At 39.7% G+C, this 22661-nt stretch overlaps 1 long non-coding RNA gene across 1 annotated transcript in view; it reads left to right on the forward strand.

Annotated features, from left to right (window-relative positions):
* LOC135975683 (uncharacterized) overlaps window positions 1-22391 on the forward strand; it is a 38144-nt gene extending 15753 nt beyond the window's left edge. Inside the window, exon 3 of the long non-coding RNA XR_010592675.1 lies at window positions 22251-22391. This is a non-coding gene — a long non-coding RNA (uncharacterized LOC135975683). The remainder of the gene's footprint in view (window positions 1-22250) is intronic.
* Window positions 22392-22661: the final 270 nt, after the last annotated feature.

Below are 22661 nucleotides of genomic sequence, written 5' to 3' on the forward strand. Positions count from 1 at the left end.
TATCAGGCACATGAAAATTGGCACATGTGAAAATCTAGGCTACAAACCTCCATCCTTGGTGTAACCAGTTTGGTATTAAATAGTTTTTAATTGTGTATACGTTTTGACAAATGTTGGAGAATGTAACTGGTTTTCAAAAACGTGTGTTCAATTGATATTTGTTTTTAAAACTACATAATACATTTTTTGTAAATATTTATGTAAAAATCTGATGTGGCTCAGTGGGACTGCTCACATTAGTAAAGCTACTTGCATGCATATTTGCAGGATTGAGTCGTTAAATCCCACTGAAGCAAATGGGGATTTACCTGAATAAAAAATGAGATTTGAACCCATTCTCAGTACATATTACAATATCCCATAATTATATTTCGCATCCCATCCCTATCCTTTTTAGCGCATTTCAGTTTGAATTTAATCTTTTATGCTGACGTACCAGTGCAGGAGTTTTGCCTTTTTGAAAAAAGTTGCCCAAAATAACTCCACTAACCCACTGATTTCATAAAGGCCCCTACATCTCCTTCATTATGACAAGACCTATTTTCTTTTAAATCTAAACAAAGCAAAATAAATATTAACAAAATGATTATGTGAAATTAGTAGTAGGCATCCTTCAGTCTCGAGAGACCATGGGTATGCACCCCTGTGAGGTAAAGAATTTCCTCAATTGGTTTTATTTCAACCGTGGCTGTGACTGAAGGGACCCAAGAGAGAGAGAGTCTCTGCCACATCTGTCACATTTAAAGGTAGTGTTTCAACCCTCTGCCTTGTTCGAGCTCTTTTCTCCTCTACTAAGCTGGACTTCTTCCTCTCGTAACTCCAGAGCCTTTATTGAGCTGTTGTTTCCAAAAGCTGTGGTCCTGAGTGAGATCTTTCCATTTGTCCACATCTATGTCCATGTCTTTGAGATCTCGCTTGCACACATCCTTGAAATGCAATTTGGCCGTCCTTTGGGTCTTTTTCCAGATGCCAATTCGCCATAGAGCAGTGGTGGGCAACCTGCGGGCTGCACACAGCCTTTCAGGGTAATCTACTGGCAGAACGCGAGACGGTGTTTACATTGACCGTCTGCAGGCACGGCCGCCTGCAGCTCCCAGTGGCCGGGATTCGCCATTCCTGGCCAATGGGAGCTGCGGGAAGCGGCGCGGGCCACAGGAATGTGCTAGCTGCCGCTTCCAGCAGCTCCCATTGGCCGGGAACGGCAAACCGCGGCCATTGGGAACTGTGGGCAGCCGTGCCTGCGGATGATCAATGTAAACACTGTCTCGTGGCCCACCAGCGGATTACCCTGATGGGCCGCAGGTTACCCACCACGGCCGTAGAGGATGTGAAATTACTTTAAAACATATGTTAATATCTGCCTTTCAGTCCACATTTAGTGTCTTATTAACTGTGAACAAGACCAGTATATTTTTTCATTTTAAAATAAATTTTATTGAGCCGTTTAGCTGAATATGAATTGTACTGGGGCCAAATTAGGGCACTGATTCTACAAACACTTACGCTTGTGTGTGTGTGTGTGTGTGTGTGAGTAGGAATGACTGTGAGTGGTATGACTGACTTTAGATGAGACTATTCATGTGAATGTGGGCTTCGGGATCAAGCCATAAGTGTTTTGGATCCTTTATGTACTGCATTAGGATGGAGTTTTATGGGCATTTGAATATGTTCTTTAGTTACACTTTTATGACAGTAATAATAGTCAAATCTTCAAAGCAGCTTGATCTAACATGATGCTGCGCTCCCTCAACTTCTGTTGAATTTAGTGGGAGTTAAGAGCACTCAGCATCTCTCAGATCGTGCTCCACGTCTTGCAGGATGATTCCCAAGGTTTCTAGTTTTTGGTTTGATTCAGATAAGGGTCCAAACGATTGATTGATTTCTTCAGACTCGAGATTTATGGTGTAAGCACTGTGCTGGAAATGTCATGAGAAGAGGATTTCTCACCTGATTTCAGTTACATCTGCTTCTAGTCCCATGAGGAATAGTAGCAAAAACAGCATTTCTCATGGTATTGTTGTTTATTCCAAACCAGTTTTCCAATTCCTTTAATTTTAATAAAGACCTAGTAATACACATATATTATCAAAGTCCTATTGTGTATTTCACAATTTGGAATATTTAAGCCCTGATCCTGCAAACATTTATGCATGTGCTTAACTCTATGCACTGTGTGCAAAGCTAAGCATGCATATGCTTGTAGAATCAAGGCCATATATTGTTCATGATTAAATTATATAAGGAAGTATATTTTGATAAGGATATGCTAAATATTTTTCAGTTAACCAGTTTTCTAAGAGCCTTAGTATGAGAGGAGGGAGAGAGTATTATCCATTGAAGAGTACTTTTTGAAAATTGAAGAAACACTTGGCAAATATCTCTTTATGTATGTGTTATGGTTTTCTGACGTATTTTTGCTTATACTTTTTGTAACAGATGCAGTTCTGCAAATGTTATTCAGATTATTAATCAAATGAAAACACTGCTATTTGGAAAAAATTGACTAGTATCTACCCATATAAAACATTATGTATGCTATTATTCGTTTATGGAGATTGAAAAGATTTACTGTAATACAGTTTTTAAATGGCTTTGGAAATATGAAAACTATGACAACCATTTTCAGCTCTGAAGGACTTTAATTATAGAGTTTTGAAACAATTATCTTTAAGAGTAGGTTAGATAAATGGCTATCCGGGATGGTCTAGACAGTATTTGGTCCTGCCATGGGGGCAGGGGCTGGACTCGATGACCTCTCAAGATCCCTTCCAGTCCTAAATCTATGAATCTATTAATCTTAAAGGGATTACATCTGAGTGCTGTTTGATTACTTCAGTGTTTGTAGATGTTTAATTGCTAAAAATATCTATTCTCATAAACTGTATCTTAATTTTTTTAAAATTCAGAAAACCTATATTTGGTGCACATGCACCAAATATTTATTAGCAAGTTATAGTTTTACCTTGTTTAATAATCAACACACAGTAGTTCTGACTTGAACTGCTGTCCTAATGTAGGTGAAATTGCTGTTGCTTTCAACTGGAGTTTTGCTTGTAGAATTGGGGTATAAATGTGTAAGCTGTATAATACTGCTGAGATACATTATTGATTTTGTTCTGTTATTTTTCAAATATAAATCTGGAAGGTGAACTTCTTACCTAGTCAGGAAAACTAGGTGCATGTTATTCAGCGGAGGTATTGTAAACGTATTATAGCGGATTAGCAGGGTTTCTGCCTTTAAAATGTAGACTGCGAGATCCAACTTGCAAGCCAGCTGTTTCTTATCAGTTTGTTTTGCGTTTAGAGCAGGGCAAAGCTAGAAGTGTTTTTGCAAAAACGGTCCCTAGACCCTGCAAACACTTATGCACATGCTTAACTCTACACACCTCAGTAACTTTGTTGACTTCAACAGATGGCAGATTGACTTCAGTAGGTATATGCATGTGTTTAAAGTTAAATATGTGTGTGTTTACATGATTGGATCCAAATTTGTAAGGCTAGGCAGTAGTTTTCTAAAAGCTTATATTAAAATCTAGTTATTAACCTACACTGTGTGTATTTTTCCAAATTTTGGGAAGTTGATATTGGGCCCATTTCTGCTTTGACTGAAGAGTTTTACTATTGATTTCAGTGGTAGCAGGAGCAGGCTCACAATGCGTTGTTGGGTATTTAAATCATCTCAGTGATATGCTAAAGTTACACTATTTTAATCATGCATTGAATTAGTTTAATTTTTATTAAAATAATTTATTTTTAAGGAGGATTTATTTAGACTTCCAATAACCTTTTTAAGTTGCGCTGATGGTGAGCATTTTTCCCAGCTGCAACATTTATGTATGCTTATCATATGTTTATATGCTCAGCCTAATACCAGATTTGGGTTGCTACATAGCACTGTGAAACATAGGAGAGGTAAAAATGAAAAAAAATCTAGCTATAGAATGACAGTCGATATAATATTTGTAAAAATATTAGCTTTGAAAAAAATTAGGCCTGAATTTGCTCCCTTTGAAGTCAATGACAAAACTTCCATTGACTTTAATGGGAGCAGGATCAGGCCCACTTTTTAAAACCAAATGTGTACAGGATCACAGAATAAAGATAATACTATATTGCCACGGTAAAGCATTAAAAGTATTTTTTAGGAATATATGAATGTTTTGCAGATGATATTTTCTAGAAAAGTTGTCAGCTGTGAGTTGTGTCAATCTATCACCGCATCCTTTCCAACCGATATTAGAATGACCTTGCCAAGGCAATAACATTTAATGACATATTTTACTTTTAAGTAAAATTATTCATTATTTTTGTCTGTCATAGATGTAAAAATGTATCTGTTGTTTACAGAGCAAGAATTGTAGCTTTATGAAATGTGCCATGTTATGTATTGTGCAATATAATGGTACTTTATACTGTAAGTCAAATTGTACTGTATGTATGATGCACATTGATGTCTGCTGCTTCACATTTAACTCTGTGGATTTGTTACATGTGATTCCAATGCCTTTTATGCCTATATTTTCCAGCTCTTTCAGTCATTATTAGAAATCCTTAACAGAATGCCAGGAAATGTGACACTCAGGTAACTATAAACTAAACCTCAATTAGCTAATCATAGTAATGCCCATCAGTATTTAAAATCAATGACTGAAACATTGGCACAGTCAATTTCAATGTAATTATTTAAGATAAGCTAATTTTACCTGCATCTAGTCACAACGGTCAGATCATAAAAGTATTTTTTTGAGCATGGATATCTGTGCCTCTACATGTTGTTAAACAAAAGGATAAACACACAATTGATTTTGTGTATGGGGAAAATGAATCACTGGAATGAACAGATGTTTGTTCATGCATAACCTTGGTCTTTTTATCAAATACTTGAAGCATGTTTTAATAGAGCCTACAGGCAAAAATCTGTTAAATCTATATAATTCTAAATGTAAATTAATTTATAGTAGCATTCATAATTTGTTTTATAATATATGTTCAAACATAAAATGAATTTTTAGGTGCCTTTCAAGAATGACTAATAAGAAATCTAATGTGTTCCTTAATTAGTTTTCTTATTTTTTGAACAGTCTATTCATGGCTTTCCCATTAAAATGCATTTTATAACAAAAACCTAAGAATTCATACTAATCTGCTGACATTTTTTCTACTGTGCCAGCAGTCCAGCAATCTGGAGCAGCCAGAAGGATTAGGTACTATTTTCCTATATTGTAATGAAAGGTGTTCTAATGAGAAACATGTCTTCCTGGTAACCCTATAAAACCATGTCATTGTCTAGAAAGTAATACTGTGACCATAATTTATGTTATAAAATATATTTATTCAACATGTGCACTTTTTTATAAAGATATAATTCTAAATGTATATTCTAGGTGGAATCAGAAATTCTAGTTTTTTACAAGGCTGATGTGTGTAGTGTTTACCCCTCCTTTAAATGTGTGTTTCAGTTGCTTGTATAGTGCATAATACATATCATGATATTTATGGATGGATTTCATTTCTTTGCACAGTCTCTACCACAAGAGTCAAGTGCTCACTATAAGAAACATGTCTCTGAACAAAATTTCTTCTACCTTTAAATTAATGTGCATGGCTTTTTAGCAGCATTCATTTAGCTAATTTAGTAACATTAATGAGTTTGTATACTGTCAGCAACTTATTTGTGCAATCTCTGATATATGAAAGGCTCACCAGTTAACATACTAATTACATAATTGAAATGAAAACTTTTTAGGTCTGAAGTTGTTCTAAGGCTTTACAAACATTTTCACTATAAAGTTAGGGAGTGGAAATAGTTAAATTTGCTGTAAAACTCAACAACACCTGATGTGTATTGTCTTATAATACTTAACAATAGCATGCAGAATAAAAAATGTTCTTGAAATAATACATACACTAGCAATTCCAAAGAACATAGTCAAGGAAATCATCATTAAATGTGAATTATACTACTTAAAATATATGGGCTTTGTTCTAGTAAAATGCAGGCAAAAAGCCTCCATATCCAGTGTAAGCATATTTATACCAGGGATTTTTTTTCTATGCAATATAGTGGTACACCTATTTTTTTAGAGTTTAACTTGAAATGTTAGTTAATGTTCCTGCATTGGTCTATTGTATCTGTAATACCATATGAAAGGGCTTGGTAAGAAGAACATACGTTTTAAATAATGTTTGCATTGTGGGCCTTATCCTGCTCCTGCTGCAATCAGTGGTAGAACTTTAGGTGACTTTAGTGGGGCAGGATCAGGCTCTTTATAGTTGATACTAACAAAATAGCATTTCAGAAGGTTTGCTAAATAAAATCCCTTCTGTAATACTATTCATATAAGCTGCTTGGTTTGAGCCCCCAAAATATGGTATTATTATTTATTAATATTGTAATATTATTTTATACCTTTTATACCTTAAAAATACACCGAGTAGTATTGAGGCTTTGATCCACCAAGTTCTTAAACTTGTGCTTCAAGTTAAACACAAGTAGTACAACTGAGGTTAATGGACTACTCACATGCTGAAAGTTTAAGCATGTGCTTAAGTGCTTTGCTGGTGTGGATCCTAACAAATTGTGGCAATCAGCTCCATGTGAGCAGTCCCCTTGGGTGAAATCCATTTATTTAAGTAGATCCAGGACTTCACCCCTTGATAATCCAAGGAGCTCTACTCGTATGGAAAGGCCTTCCTGCATGGATCCAATTGCAGGACTAAGGCCTATATTATAAGGTGTCTTCCACTCTTAAAATGGTTTGAACCAAACAAACTTTGCTTTTACAGTGTTACATAAATTGTTTCTCTCACTAATCACAAATGAAGACACTAGCTGTTCAAGACCGCATTCTTTTAGCAACATATGCAATTTGTTGTAATAACTTTTGTTATATATTTTGATTCACTTTGACGTTATTTAAAAAAAGTTGTCTTTTCTAAACATGGACTGGTAAATTGGCTTTGATATTAGTGTTTTCTGTAATGTTTGCACTTCAAAAGTTAATCTTGGTTTGTTGTTTCTAATTTTTTTAAAAATTATTTCATGTAAGTAATATAAAAAGTTTATTCTGGGTTTTTAATGCCTTTGCTCTTTTTGAAGCCTGTGAATAGAAATGTGATTTATCTTGCCTTACCAACAACATTACATGTCTTGTCTACTTAAATCATACCTAGTCACTGGTTGTGTCACTATGATGGAAAAAGTATATTTATAAACATGTAACTATTAGTTGTCATTAAAGATGTGTGGTACAAACTGTGAGTGTGATAATCTATAAACCTATTTGTTGAACTGATGAGCTAAGAAGTTCTATTAGTTGCAGGTTGTAAAAAAATAATAGCCAAAGTTTGTGCTCTTATACGTCCATTGTTTGAAGGCAATGGGCAATATACCTCCACGTGTGAGGGCAGACTTATCCCTTTGGCCTAGATTTTCAAAAGTTCCCAGAGCCTACTATTGGTGCCAGACGTCCAAAGGCACTTGTCACCCAGCAGCTTCCATTGAGGATGTTCTCAATAGGAGCTATAGCGTGCTGAGCTCTTTTGAAAATCTGGCCTTTTCTGTTACTGTAAGTAATGTTAAGTATTACCAGCTGCAAGGAGCTCTCATGCCAGGTTCTAAGCTGCTAAAAAAATGATGTACCTACCCTTATACTCTTGTATCACAGCACATCTTACAGACACATTCTGTACTGCATTTTCTTACTCCATAGGTCAGATGCTCATCTGCACTCAGTGAGCTCTGGGCACAGATGGGGGCGGGGAGGCAGCAAAGGGGCTCTTTGTGTCTTTTCAATCCTGAGGATTGGTTTTGCATGAGTACAGCCCCCAACATAAGTTTGGAGCGGCCTTGTGACTGCTTTCAGCTTCTCCAGCTGCCAAGGCATGTTCTAGATCAGGGGTGGGCAATAATTTTCTTAGGGGGGGCCATTCCATGAATTTTGGTAAGATGTCATGGGCTGCACATTTCTACTATATTAATGAAAGGGGTGCGGGGTCTGGGAGGGAGTTTGGGTGCAGGAGGGAGTGCAGAGTGTTGGGGTGCAGGAGAGGGTGAGGAGTGTGGGCTCTGGGAGGGAGTTTGGTGCAGGAGGAGGCTCTGGGCTGGGGGCAGGGGGTTGGCGTGCGGGAGGAGGTGCGAAGTGCAGGCTCTGGCCAGGAGGCACTTACCACAGGCGACTCCCGGCTGGCAGCGCAGCAGGGCTCAGGCAGGCTACCTGCATGCTGTGGCCCCATGCCACTCCCAGAAGTGGCTGCTGCTGGCGCATCTATGCGTGCCCTTTGGGGGGAAGGGGACAGCGGGTCTCCATGCGCTGCCCATGCCCTCAAGAACTGCCCCCACAGCTCCCATTGGCCGGTTTCTGGCCAATGGGAGCTGTGAGGACAGTGCTGGGGGTGGGGGCAGCGTGGGGAGTTGCCTCCTGCGCACTTCCCCCCCCCTCCCAAGGGGCATGCAGAGATGTGCCAGCAGCAGCCGGCTGCTTCTGGGAGTGGCGTAGGGCCACGGCAGGCATGCAGCCTGCCTGAGTGCCCCGCTACACCGTGGGACTTTTAGCAGCCCGGACTCGGAGATCACGTGGGGGCATAGGAGGCTGGACAAAAATGTTAGTCATGGCAGGCTGGACAGAAATGTTAGACGGGCCAGTTCCGGCTTGTGGGCTGTATTTTGCCCATCCCTGTTCTAGGTACTAGAAACTGAAGGAACACTTTTTTGTTTTGAGGGTTGGAAGGGGTAAGGATTGAAGGTGTGAGCTTTGTTTGTTTGACTTTAGAAATATCAGTAATATTTAGTATAATTTTCCCGGGCTGCTGGAGGACCACTTGGTGGATATACTGAGCTTGTGCACTTCAGCTGTGAAGAGGCAAGGGTGCTGAAACTTTAACCAACACCTCCTTTTCCCCCAAGTATTGATTAAGCATTTTCCTCTCAATTGCTCGGCTCTCAATTTTGCCTCTTGTAATGTCACGATTTCACTAGTCTCACAGTCTTCTATGGCAGCCAAGACTTGAATTTCTAACATAATGATTATCATCATTTCACCAAGTTTCTGTAATGTCTATGACATCAATATGTTCACTTAATACCAGACATTCAAGTTTACCCATCTTAGTTTAGCATTTGTATACAAGTACTTATAAAACTTGTCAATATTTAGTTGTCTGCCTTTATGTGATGTAATTGAATGGGACTCTTTCATTTAACTGTTTCTCTTCAGTTCCTACCTCTACTTCATCAACTTCTATCCTCTCCTCTTTACTAGGATATAGAGAATCCCAGTTACTAGATCCTCCCCTAAAGGGAAGCCTCTGTCCAAACCATGTGCTCTTCCACACCTATCAGCTTTCCCCCAGCCCTTAGTAGAAAAACTCCTCTATGACCTTTTTAATTTTACATGCCAGCAGTCTGGTTCCAGTTTGGTTTAGATGTAAACCAGCCTTCCTGTATAGGCTCCTCCTTTCCTCAGTTCCTAATAATCCTAAAACCCACCTCCCAACACAATCATCTCATCTACTTCTCATCTTTTTGTTAAAAGTAACAGAAAACTATTAGCATAAATTATAAATTCTTAAACCCAGTGATCTTGAATAAAGTTTCATAATATGCCACTGTTTAAATATTAGGGTAGAAGATACCTCTTACAAAGAATGTAATTTCCCCATCTTCCCTCTCTGCTTTAAAGGATAAAACTCCTAATACTAGTGAAGCAGAAAATTCAAAGAAATTTGTCTAGTATCCAATTCTATACAATGCTTAAATAAAACATGAACTACTAAGGCATGAAGCACAGGCGGTTCTGTTTTATTTTGTCAATATTTTTTCCAGATAACTTTACATTTTCAATCTAAAACTATTATTACAAACCTCAAAATAATGTCCAGTAAAAAGTTGATGAGGTTTCAATGTTAGGGATCTGGCTGAGAACCTTAATGGATTTATTATCATTTTGTCCTGTGTAATCTCAAGGGGATGGGAGAGTGAAAGAAGTACTCAACCTAATAAAAACAAATAGAATTTGAAACATTTTATGTGACTTTATCTTATCCCTGAAAAAATATCAATGCAGAAGTCACTATTAGCCAAAATTACCAATAGGGTGAAACAAAGTTCCTTCTTGCTAAAATACCTTAGAATATGTAAAGCACTCAGATATCATAGTAATGTGCACAGTATAGATTAGGGAGAAAATTCCAGTGGTCACGGGACAATAAGATGAATCCAAATTATACTTTAGTTACAGGAAGGAAAAAGAAGTCGCCTACAACATGTCTCATGCAAAAATTCCCATTGTCACTTGTCATATAATATGTTCATCAGTGTAAATTGCTTATTTTAGGGAAATTACAGTATATCACATAAACATTAGTGAAAACGATTCTGGTTCAAAAGTAATTTTTCTCTTCTACTTTTTAAATAATTCTAAAACAGATCCTTAAAACAAGCAGAATATTTGGATTACAATGAGAGCGTTTAAATGACAAGTTTCAGAGTTTGTAAATCTATAGAGGTTTTTTTTTTTTTTTTAAATGAAGAGTATCCTGCATTCTGGGGGTAAATCCAATTTTTGAAATCCTGACGTAGGCAGGTAGTTCCAATAAAGTCAGTATGATGACGCTAGTGATAGGGACTATCTACAAGTGTTTATAGGCTGGAACCTCTGGATATTTTAGTTTGCCCAGGAAACTAAATAGTCAGATTCTTTCCTCTTGCTTTAAGGCTTCTATCAGTTACATGCTACTGCTGTGAATTGCTAAGAGCCCACAGGCTCTGTCCTCTCTTAAATAATGGATCGGCATTCTGGTTCCTGCCGTTAACCTGTTTGCTCTTTCATAAAACCCTGTAACTGTGTATCCAGGCAAGTTACCAATTGCTCAATCTTTTATGTCTGGTTGATTTAGGTAACATTCCAGTAGACATGGCTTGCTGTATTTTGAAGAATAACTCTTGTCTACATGGTTCTAAAAGGAGTGCAAAGAATTACTCAGAGTTCTGTATGGAAAGGATTTTTCCAGCACTAGGTACAAATTAGATTGTTGTCTTCTAGATGAAATCAGCATAATTTCAAATATCAAAGGGGTAGCTGTGTTAGTCTGGATCTGTAAAAACAGCAAAGAGTCCTGTGGCACCTAATAGACTAACAGACGTTAGTTAGTCTATAAGGTGCCACAGGACTCTTTGCTGCTTTTACATAATTTCAAACACACAGATATTACAGACTGAAACACTCCCATGGAGTGTGGTTACTAGTGAGTCCATCGCTTTTTGTGGTCAGACTGAGAGCCACAACAATCCGTTGTTAAATGTGTTTTTCACCATCTTGACCTTATATTTAGGAAAGGAAAAATTAGCTTTACCAAGCAGAGAGAAATTAGAGTTAATGTGTTCATGATCTAGAACAGTGGGGTCCAATTTCAGCCTGAAGGCCCAATCTATTATTTCAGAAAGGTGAAGGGGTTACAAGTAATACTGTAGGGCAGAGAATTGATCCCTTTCCTTGCATTGCACTGCAAGTCCATTACTTGGGCTTATCCTGTTTGTTGCTTCTCAGTCTCTCCTCTTTCTACCCTCTCCTGGGCTATCCTTGGGTGGCAGTTTAGTGGAAGGGAGACATCCTTATTAAACTTTCCTTCAGACTCAGGCAGAGCCAGTTGATCTCCATCCTGTTTTGCAGGGGCTCCCACAGCCTGGTAAGGGAGCAGGCTATGGTGCAAGCAGAGCTACTGTTCTTCCTTCCCTGCAAAGCAGCAGGCAGCCAGAGCAGCTACAATAGGGAAGGGGTAGGAGCTGATAGTGCACTTCTGGCTCATACCCGAGCTGCTCATATGGCTGCAGGGAGGGAGATGAGAGACAGATAGTATCTACCCTCTACCCTCCCTATAGTGATTAAGCTAATACAAGTATTTCATTTTTAAATTCACAGCTCAGGGAACATATTTTCAATTCATAATCAAATACACATTTTCTTTTTAACACAGTTGCCCTCAGCAGCCACATTTTGTTGTCTCCAGGACTGCAAGTGGTGGTTCAACAGCACTGCACTAGGCTCTTTCCCATAACCAGTCCGCGCACACAATCCTGATTGGCTGACATGACCAGAGACACTTGTGTGATTGTTGTCAGGGAAATCAGCTAAGATCCATATAGCATGAGGGAGCAGAAAGTGTGTATTAACACAGGATGAGATATTTATTAGAGGTGACAAATCTATGGAAGTCCATGGAGAAGTGAAAAAACTGTTCCCTGTGACTGTTTTGAATGACAGTCATTCAAAACACACCATATAATCAAGACAAAAAATTAACCTGATATAAGAACGACACCTTTTGTCAAGGTCACAAAGAACCAATACAGCTGCCCAGCTTTTAGCTTGCCACTAGGAGCACTTAGGATAGCTGAGAAGGGAACTCTGCAAATATGACTTTGAGCCTGAGGCTGCTCTGGGCTGGGCCTGTCCACAGCACAAGTTAGGGGGCTGTTAGAGCAGCCCGGGATTTCCAGGGCATAGGAATGTCTCAATCTTAACCCTTTCCCCACATTTCAAACCCAGCATTGGCTGCAAGGTGGAGTAGTGGTTTAGGAGCTTCTGTGGCAAATCCATGGCATTCCCCTACATCTGGGGAATTCTTGTGCAAGACTACTTCTCTGATATAAGAAATACAGAATCACCCTCTGAATTTGTGGAATCATTTTCATAGTTAGAAAATAATCTAAATCCAGTTCTGTATCTGTATGAAAATATATCTGTAAGCAAAACACAGTCATGACTAAAGATTGTAAACAAACGTACAAGAAAATGGTCTGATAGCAAACGATGTCAAATACTTAAACAGAGCCAGCCCCATTAGAGCCCAGGGGCCCAGCACCATTACAGCTCAGGGGCAAGGATACTGTGAGGGCAATTAACCAAACCTAAATATCACTGAATAATCTCTCCCACCAAGGACAGTTCCTCCAGGATAGTGGAATACGTTAAAAACCAAAAGATAAGCTATATATGCAGGAACAAAATGTTACCATCCTGCTCAATATACATGATTGGGAAACCAGGAAAGAACTGTATATATTAGGATAACAAATAATAGCAATACAAGGACTAGATCTGAACAAGGACATTAAGTGAAGATGAACATAAATATATCTTGAAAATTAAATCTACAAACTTCAAATTCAGCACATTATGTTGCAGATTCCTTCTTTAACTTTGGCCCGCTAGTTAATGTGTAGATTCTGAGGCCCGAAGGGATCATCAGATCATCTAGTCTGTCCTGTATAACACAGTCCATAGAATTTCACCTAGTTATTCTTTGAGCCCAGTTCCTTGTGTTTGACTAAAGCATGTCTTCCAGAACGGCATCCAGTCTTGCTTTGAAGCTATCAAGAGATGGAGAATCCATCACTTTCCTAGCAGTCTGTTCCAACGGTTAATCATCCTTACAATTAAAATCTGTGCCTTATTTTTAATTTTAATTTGTCAGGCTTTAACTTCTGGTGATTATTTTTTGTTGTATTTTTCTCTGCTAGATTAGAGAGCCCTTTAAGTATCTGGTATTTTCTCCTAATGAAGGTACTTAGACACTGGGATTAAATCACCTCTTGATATTCTTTTTGATAATCTAAACATTGAACTCTCTAAGTTTCTCACTGAAAGGCATTTTTTTCCAGCTCCTGAATGATTTCTGTGGCTCTTTGCTTTACCATCTCCAATTTTTCTTCCTTTTTATAAAAACTGAACATAGTATTCAATTTTTGGTTTCACCACTGATGTATACAGACGTAAAATAACCTCTGTACTTCTACTCACTTCTCCCTGTTTATACACTCAAGGATTGCATCATTCTCTCTCTTTGCCACAGCATTGCACTGGGAACTCTGTTCAGTTGTCTGTGCAGTATGATCCCCTACATCTTTTTCAGTGCCACTGCTGTCCAGGATATTGTCCTCAGTTCTGTAGATATGGTCTGTATTTTTCATATTTAGACGTAAGACGTTGCAATAGGCTGTATTAAAACACATTCTGTTTGAATGGGCCCAACTTATAAAACAATCCAGTTCACTTTTAATGACTGCTTTGTCCTCATCATTTACCACTCAGCTGATTTTTATGGATTATGTGGATTTTTATTTTCATGTATATGCCAAAATATTTTTCTATATTTTATAGCAGGCTGCCAACTGCTTGATACCGCACAACACAGAAAAGGCATAGCGCTCCTGCCCCACAAGGCTTGCTTGCAGTCAAGGGCCTAATCATCTTCCCACACATTAAAAGTCCATAGGAGGGGACTTTTTGGAAGATTTACACAAATTACCTACTGGGTGAAGCAGGGTCAGTTTTGCCACCTTCCCCTACTTCTGCCCCCCCCCCCCCCCCCCGTTTAGAGTTTATCTCCAAACCTGGCAGACCCAAGAGAATCTGTGGAAGGCCAGGGTCAGTTACACAGAAGCCTGCTATCTCCACACTGCTTGTTTACTTTAGGCATGTGCACATCCTGGTGGTTCTTTTTCGTTTGTTTAAAATACAGGTCAGGGTAATAGAAATAGGGAGTATTATCAACTTATTTATTGTGGGCATCTCCATTTATTGCACATTTTTAATGCACCCATCACTATAAAATCTGGGTGCCCGACAAAAAATTGAGATATATTATTCTCCTAAATGGGAGAATATACTGGCATTCACTCTGCTAAAGTTATCTTACAATGATTAAATCCTGGCAGGAAATCCCCCAGCATTGTTAGGGATACTCCTACCCTGACTATTGGGAAATACATACAGTTAGGTTGTATCCCTCTTACATTACTACACAAGTAATTCTGTTGAAATCAAAGGGACTACTGGCAGAGAAAGGTATTACTGCTCAGCCTACGTAAGGGTGGTGGAACAACCTGGCCCTATGTAAGTAGGCTGTTCTTGCGCTGCACTCTAGGGGCCTGATCCAGCTTCCTTTCATGTTAAAGGGAGTTTTGCCAGTGACTTCAAGGGAAGCGATAGTAGGCCTGAAAACTCCATCCATCTCTGTCTGTCAATGGAAAGATTTGTACTGACTCAGTGGAAATTGGATTGGCCCCTAAATGTGGCAAATCTTGATGGTTTCCAGACACATGAGAAAAAAAGATCCTGGCCATGAAGAGATTACCATTTCTGTTAGATATAACACAGCAGAAGAAGAGAAAAGCCTATTGGGGAGAGGGTAGGGAAGGATGATGGTTACAACATATAAGGCTCACATGATTTGTTTTGTTGCATGTTGGTTCCAGTTCTTTGTTGTTGTTTTTTCCTTATGAAGTCAGACCCCACACTATGTTTAATTATGTCTTTGGTTCCACCCTTGAAATTTCATGGAGGAGTTAAATGAAACTGAGATGGGCATGTTAATGCAGGGCCTTTGAGAGGAAAATGATTTGGGTAGAAAACTAGGCCTGATTCTCCCAGACTCCCAGCTCTTTTTCTTTTCTCTGGCAGATATTTGTCTTTTACATTTTGAGTGCCCCAAGAGATAGAATTATGGCATTGAGGTTTCAAACAGGAAATACGGTATTTCAATAAGCATACTATTTGAATAGCAGAGATGAAACTCCGCCCAGTCTCAGATGTCATTTAATAGTGGTAATGCAACCAAGACACTTCTCCTTTCCAAAAAACCCAGTGCAGTCCTAGCATATTCCTTTCACTTGCACTCTTTGACACTTCCCATCAGCACAAAGAATCAGAAAGCTCACATTTCCAGTTGAAGAGCAGAGAATGGCTCTGGATGGATTTATTACTTTAGTTCTGTTTCTCAGATAACTAAGATGACATGAAGATAACCATCACATTTTTTAAATGTCAGCTTGGTTTATTACAACTCTGTATGGGGAGATACTAATACAAGAAGATTGTAAATTCCAAATATATCAATAAGAGGAAAGAGGATCCTTATCCACAGGTCATCGATTGACTGGAAGCACCAGGCAAAGAGAGCATTAGAAATACCACACATGCAGGGCTGGCCCACAACATTTTGGCACCTGAGGCGGGGAGCTCAAATGATGCCCCCATGCCCCCTCGCTTGGGCCAAAACTTTAAAAGGTCTCAATTCTGCCTTCTTCCTGTTCTACTCCTCTCATCGTACTGCTCTGCTACCTACCCCAATAAAGGGAAACTAACAACTTAAAATGCCTTCTTCAGAAATTTTAAGTAATACTTAACTTTCAAATGCCTGAACAGCAAATGTAACTTTTCTTGTCTGCATAGTAAACACTGGCATTTTTATCTGTTTGAATGATCAAAGTGGTGCTTTCTGTGCTGCCTTGGTTGCAAAGATTTGAACTGCTTCCTGAAGGTCCACAGTCTGGGCCAGCTCATGCTCTATTGAGATGATTGCAAGGTCGACCAGCCACTCCTGTGTCATTGTGGAGCATAGATGTGTTTTTATTAACTTCAGTTTGGAGAAGCTGCGCTCTCCACTGGCAACTGTTACAGGAAGTGCTAGAAGTATGTGCAGAGCAACAAAAGCATTTGGAAAGAGGGTGGTCATCTTATTTGTGCACATATATTCCAGAACAGCCTTTGGAGTTGATCCTGCTGAAATGTATCTTGAAAGGGCTTTCAGTTTGTCATAACTATAAAGGGAAGGGTAATAGCTGTCCTGTGTACAGTATTATAAAATCCCTCCTGGCCAGAGACTCCAAAATCCTTTTCCCTGTAAAGGGTTAAGAAGCTCAGGTAACCTGGCTGGCATCTGACCTAAAGGACCAATAAGGGGACAAGATACTTTCAAATCTTGGGGGAGGGGGGAAGGCTTGTTGTTTGTGTTCTTTGTTTGGGAGTGTGTTCGTTCTCGGGACTGAGAGGGACCAGACATCAATCCAGGTTCTCCACATCTTTCTAAGCAAGTCTCTCCTATTTCAAACTGGTAAGTAAATAGCCAGGCAAGGCGTGTTAGTTTTCCTTTGTTTTTCTCAACTTGTAAATGTACCTTTTACTAGAGTGTTTATCTTTGTTTGCTGTACTTTGAACCTGAGACTAGAGGGGAGTCCTCTGAGCTCTTTAAGTTTGATTACCCTGTAAGGTTAATTTCCATACTGATTTTACAGAGATGATTTTTACCTTTTTCTTTAATTAAAAACCTTCTTTTTAAGAACCTGATTGATTTTTCCTTGTTCAAGATCCAAGGGGTTTGGATCTTGATTCACCAGGAGTTGGTGGGAGGAAGGAGGGGAATGGTTAATTTCTCCTTGTTTTAGATCCAAGGGGTTTGGATCTTGATTCACCAGGAGTTGGTGGGAGGAAGGAGGGGGAATGGTTAATTTCTCCTTGTTTTAAGATCCAAGGGGTTTGGATTTGTTTTCACCAGGGATTTGGTGAAGGTTTTTCAAGGTTTCCCAGGAATGGAATCCATTGAAATGGTGGCAGCCGAACCAGAGCTAAGCTGGTAGTTAAGCTTAGAAGTTTTCATGCAGGCCCCTACATTTGTACCCTAAAGTTCAAAGTGGGGATCCAGCCTTGACACAGTTCATCACCTAAATCACTCGCATCAATATCGCATATGTCATCATGTGTCAACACTGTCTCTAGTGCCCTGCATTGCTGGTGTAGGTCGTCTTCAGGTATAGTGAGGAGTTTTGGAATATCATACAACATCCCAAATATACTGCTGTGTTCCTTGAGCTGCATGAAATGTTCTTCAACTGACTGTATTGCACAATCTAGCACCTGGTTAAAGAATTCAACTTTGAATTGTTGTTTGGGGTCTCTTATGGGATTATCCTGTGCCTCGTAATCAAAATGTCGTCTTCTTCAGTGACTTTTGTATTCTTGAATGGGTGGGAAAATTAGCTTCAGTGTGAAGTTCCTCTGCCAACTTCTGTGTACTCTTCAGAACGTTTTGAAATCCCTCATCTGACCGGTAAGACTGTAGGTATGACTTTGCTTTGTCCAGATTGCTCCAGCTATACCAAGGTCAACACCTTGGAGTCTCTTGCTTACAAAATTTATTTCAAACAGTATGTCATGCCACAACACTAAGCCACACAGAAATTTGAAGTTATGTATGTATCTGGTGATTTCATTTCCCTCTGCCACCGTTCTCCCACAAACCGTTCCTGTCATAGCATTATCCTCCATAATGGTAACTATGCCATCATCTATCTTCCCAATTTGGTGTTTGATAGGCTTTATCGCCTCCACTCGACTTTCTCATCGTGTGGCACTCAGTGGTTTCAGTGTCAGATAGGATGTTCCCAGATGTTGCTTCAAAATTTGCCATCGATGAGTTGATGCAGAGAAAAATACATAGATGCTTTGAATTACATTAAAAAATTCAGCAGCCTCACTAGAAGCTGATGCTGCACCACTGACCACCAAGTTCAATGAATGAGAACTGCATGGGACAAAAAAAGCTCGAGGATTTAACTCTCGGATCCGTGTCTGCACTCCTCTGTTCTTTCCTCTCATGTTAGCATCATTACCGTAGCCCTGACCTCTCATGCAAGCACATTTGTCATACCAGCCTCTGTAGTATCATCAATGTCAATAAATTCTAGAAAATGCTCTCTGACAGTCACCATTGCAGGGACATTTTCACTAGGTTCTGTTGTTGTTACAAAACGCACCATTAAAGTCATTTGTTCCGTATGGCTGATGTCAGGTGTGCAGTCCAGAATAACAGAGTAATATCTTGCTGACTTCAGATCTGCCACAATCTTCTGTTTGACTTTTGTTGCCAGTAACTGTTTTTCCAAGGTAGTAGTGTGTGTACATTTCTTGGGTGCTGACTCTTCTTAGATGCTCCTGGAGTACAGCATCAAACTCAGCCATCAGCTCCACAATCTTAAGGACGTTTCTATTGTTTGGCACATACAGCTGATCTGAAGCCACACAGTGCTAGATTTTGGGTAGCAAGCATTCTCACAATGGCAATGAGCCTTTTCAGAACATTTTGCCAGTAAAGAGACTCTGATGCCATCTTCTCTTGATGCTGATCATCTGTGATGGCCTTTAACCTTTGTCTCATCTCAAGCTCTTTCCACCTATGGAATGCTCGCTCTCTGGTGATTTGCTGCCTTCTCATGGCATGCCAGATTTCTAGCCAGATTTTTCCAGTCCTTTGTTCCTGCAGAACCCAATGTGGCTGGAACGTTAGACTGGAAGAGTTTGCAACAAAAACAGTATGCAGCATTCTGGGTTTTTGAGTACATAAGCCATGGCCTCTCCACTTTGTCACCATTGGGGATTTCATGCCAGTAATGTGTTGGATGGAAATTTCTATTTTCATTGTCTTTGGGAAACATGAAGTTTTTCACTTGCTGTGGCCCATGCAGTACAAGGAAGTCGCTCAAGTGGGTCCACAGTCCTGGATCATCTAGACTTAAGGAACTAAACTCAGCAGCAGCTGTTTCTTGCGCCTCCACCACACTCTTCTCTGATCTACACTTTTCTTCAGGAATGTGCATGGTTACATCCATTTGAGGTGGAGATATGGATGCTGCAGTAGCTGCCAGGTTACCTGCACTCTGAGTAACTGGAAGATCAGGCATCTCCTCACCACTCACATCCTCACTGGGGCCGGAAGATTCAGCGTGAACATTTGTGTCTATGTATCTCAGGAGAGCTCCTTCCTGCTTAGATAGAAAAGCTTCCTTTACTTTTTTTTCTTTTTCTGAATGCTGCCCCAGAGGGGCGTTTTCTTCTTTCACCCATAACTGCTGTTCTGTGCCAGCTATCGTGGCTCTCAGCATTCATTTGAAGGGGACAAATAAAGCAGGCTGGTAGCTGGGCCTGAGTGAGGGAAGATATCAGCGTCTTCAGGGCCTAACTGGCTCCTATTACTTCAGTAGATCACCTGTTCTTCTCAAGTGGGTTCAGGGAAGCAGCAGGAAACAGGAAGCTCCCTGAGAAGCTGGTGTTAATCAGTCCAGCTTCCTGGGGGTGCTAGAGAGGTAATAAAAGCCTCCTCCTCCTCTCTCTCCCTGCAGCTCCTGCTCCTTTCTGTTATTCCCTCTCACCTTTTCTCCTGCCTGCCTGTTATGTCTCGTGTCCCCTCCTTCCTCCAGCACAGCACTCCACCATCTCTGTGCATCTAGAGCAGAGAGAATACATATGCACCAGCAGCAGACACAATTTTCTACACTCTGGGTCCTAGTGGCGCCCCACTCCCCCCGCCCTCCCCAGTCTGGCACCTGAGGCGGACGCCTCAGTTCACCTCATGGTAAGGCCAGTCCTGCACATATGCTGTGTGTAAGAAATGGAGATGTGCCCTTTTCGTAGCTCAGTAATCAGAGTTGCTTAAGTAACTGTCTTACTGCTAATTTAATTTGACAGTGAAGCTGATACTGAATATGTTTTGTATCCAGGTTTGATGACCCTGATGACAAATTAAAAACAATAGTGCATGGGTAAATATTACAGCATTAGCTCTCAAAAGGAATAATACTATCATGCAAACCTGATTTCATTTTTCAGTACTGTAGATGCAACATTAATCTTTTTAATAATTCCCTTCTCTGCTGCTGGAATATGATTGTGTTTCCTCAGCAGTGAATGATAATAGTTCATACATTTATATAGAGCCTTGCATCCTGAGGGAACCTAAAGTGTTTTACAAACTATATACACATAGCACTACTGAAATGCTCCAACCTCTGGGGTGAGATTCTTTCACCAAAAGCCTATTTTGCTCAGGAATGTTATTTAGAGATGTATTGTGAGTGCCATAGAGGTATTAAAGAGTGTAACCAGAGATCCAGAGGAGTTTTCAAACATGCCCTTGGTTAAAGAGAGAGATTAATCTTACCCAGCACACACCATTATTATAGCAGCAAAGAGTCCTGTGGCACCTTATAGACTAACAGACCAGCCCTATAGGAGCATGAGCTTTCGTGGGTGAATACCCACTTCTTCGGATGCATTGAAGAAGTGGGTATTCACCCACGAAAGCTCATGCTCCTATAGGTCTGTTAGTCTATAAAGTGCCACAGGACTCTTTGCTGCTTTTACAGATCCAGACTAACACGGCTACCCCTTTGATACTTGACACCATTATTATAGCATGTAGAAAAATTATTTACAAAGATAATCCATGGAGATGAGATGAATTAAATTAATGCAGCAAAAACACAATTCAGTGGATGAACTTTATGAAGTCTATAATTATAGAAAAATAATTACAAGTTTAGTGGTTAGATCAGGGAACTGTGAGTTGGGACTCTTGGGTTCTTTTCTTGGCTCTGCTTGTGTGGCCATGGAGTCACAGTCTCTCTGTGTTATGCCAGTTTCCTCATTTGTAAAATTAATATCAAGCCATCTACCTCCCAGGCGCTTTGAGTCTTAATTAATAAGTGTTTGTACTTTCAGATCTCCAGATACAAGCTGTTACAGAGCGGCACAGCATTATTATTATTACTTTAGCTTAGTTTCACACTGGTGAATGGTGTATGGATGTTTTTTCTCTGATAATAATCCGTGCATAGGTATTTCAATCCAAGGATTTACAGACATTAATTAATGAAACCATGCAAGGTAGGGAAGTATTGTTGTCCCCATTTTTTAGAGGAACTAGGAGGCTAAGTAACTTGCTCAAGATCACACATGAAGCCATGATACAGTAGGGAACTGACAGATATCCTGACTTCCAGTCCTGTGCTTTAATCAAAGGATCATCCTTTTTCTAAGTGCATTTCATTAAAGAAATGTTGAGTTCTGACTCAGCTGGTAGCTCAGAAAGTTGTCATTCTGGCTACCCATGTCCGGCAGCAAGCTCATGACTTTTATAATGCAGGCCAAGAGAGCCTTGAGGGAGAGGACACAGACTTTATCACACTTGACTACATCCCAGCAGCCTGTTTAAGTAATGACAATGTCAGAAGTTTGCAGTGTTGGTGTAGCTGTGTCAGTCCCAGGATATTAGATAAGGTGAGTTAAGGTAATGTCAGAAGTGACTCTTATATGCTCTCCAGGCTGTGGCAACTGTTTTGCACCCATCTGATTAAAAGGAAAGAAAACAAATATTTTAAGGGTAAAAAAATAAATGCCCTATGTCTCTGACTGATTTCATACCTGGACTCAGAAAGGTACGTGTCATCTGTGACAGTGGAACAGTGAATGAAGGGCAGGTAATGCTTGGATACTTATCCCTTCACTGTAAAGATTAAGGAATAATGTAGGAAGGTAAAATGCCTTATCAAATGAGCACATTTTTATTCTCCATGTTTTTCGGGAACTTCTACCCTCATTTGACTCCAAACAGATCCAGAACTATCTTTGTCTTTGCAGGAGACTGATTCAGCCAAAGTCGGTTCTGGGAATTTTTCTTCATCTACCATTTATGCTGAATTTCTAAGTGTGAATCAAAGCACCTCCAATAAACTTTCATGTGCTGCTGTGGCCCAGAATTCAGCACCAAAGAGCAAAAATGAAAACTGGACATCTTCATGGACTTTGAAAAACAGCTGCTCTGATCATGTAAAATGTCCTCAGAAAAGTTACTGATCAACAGTCAATAGGTATAGAAAGTGAGTATCATGGCCAACCAGAGCCTGAAGATAGTGTTTTGTATTCTTTGGATAACAATTCTTTGTTCTTAGTGGAGATCCCACCTGCAAATAAGACTATAAACAGAGCTGAAAAGGGAAGGAGAAAGAAGATGGCAGCTTTGCCAAGGTGCCCGGTAGCTGTGAAAGCTGC

The sequence above is a fragment of the Chrysemys picta genome, chromosome 14, assembly GCF_011386835.1.
Source record: "Chrysemys picta bellii isolate R12L10 chromosome 14, ASM1138683v2, whole genome shotgun sequence".
Taxonomy (NCBI): domain Eukaryota; kingdom Metazoa; phylum Chordata; order Testudines; family Emydidae; genus Chrysemys; species Chrysemys picta.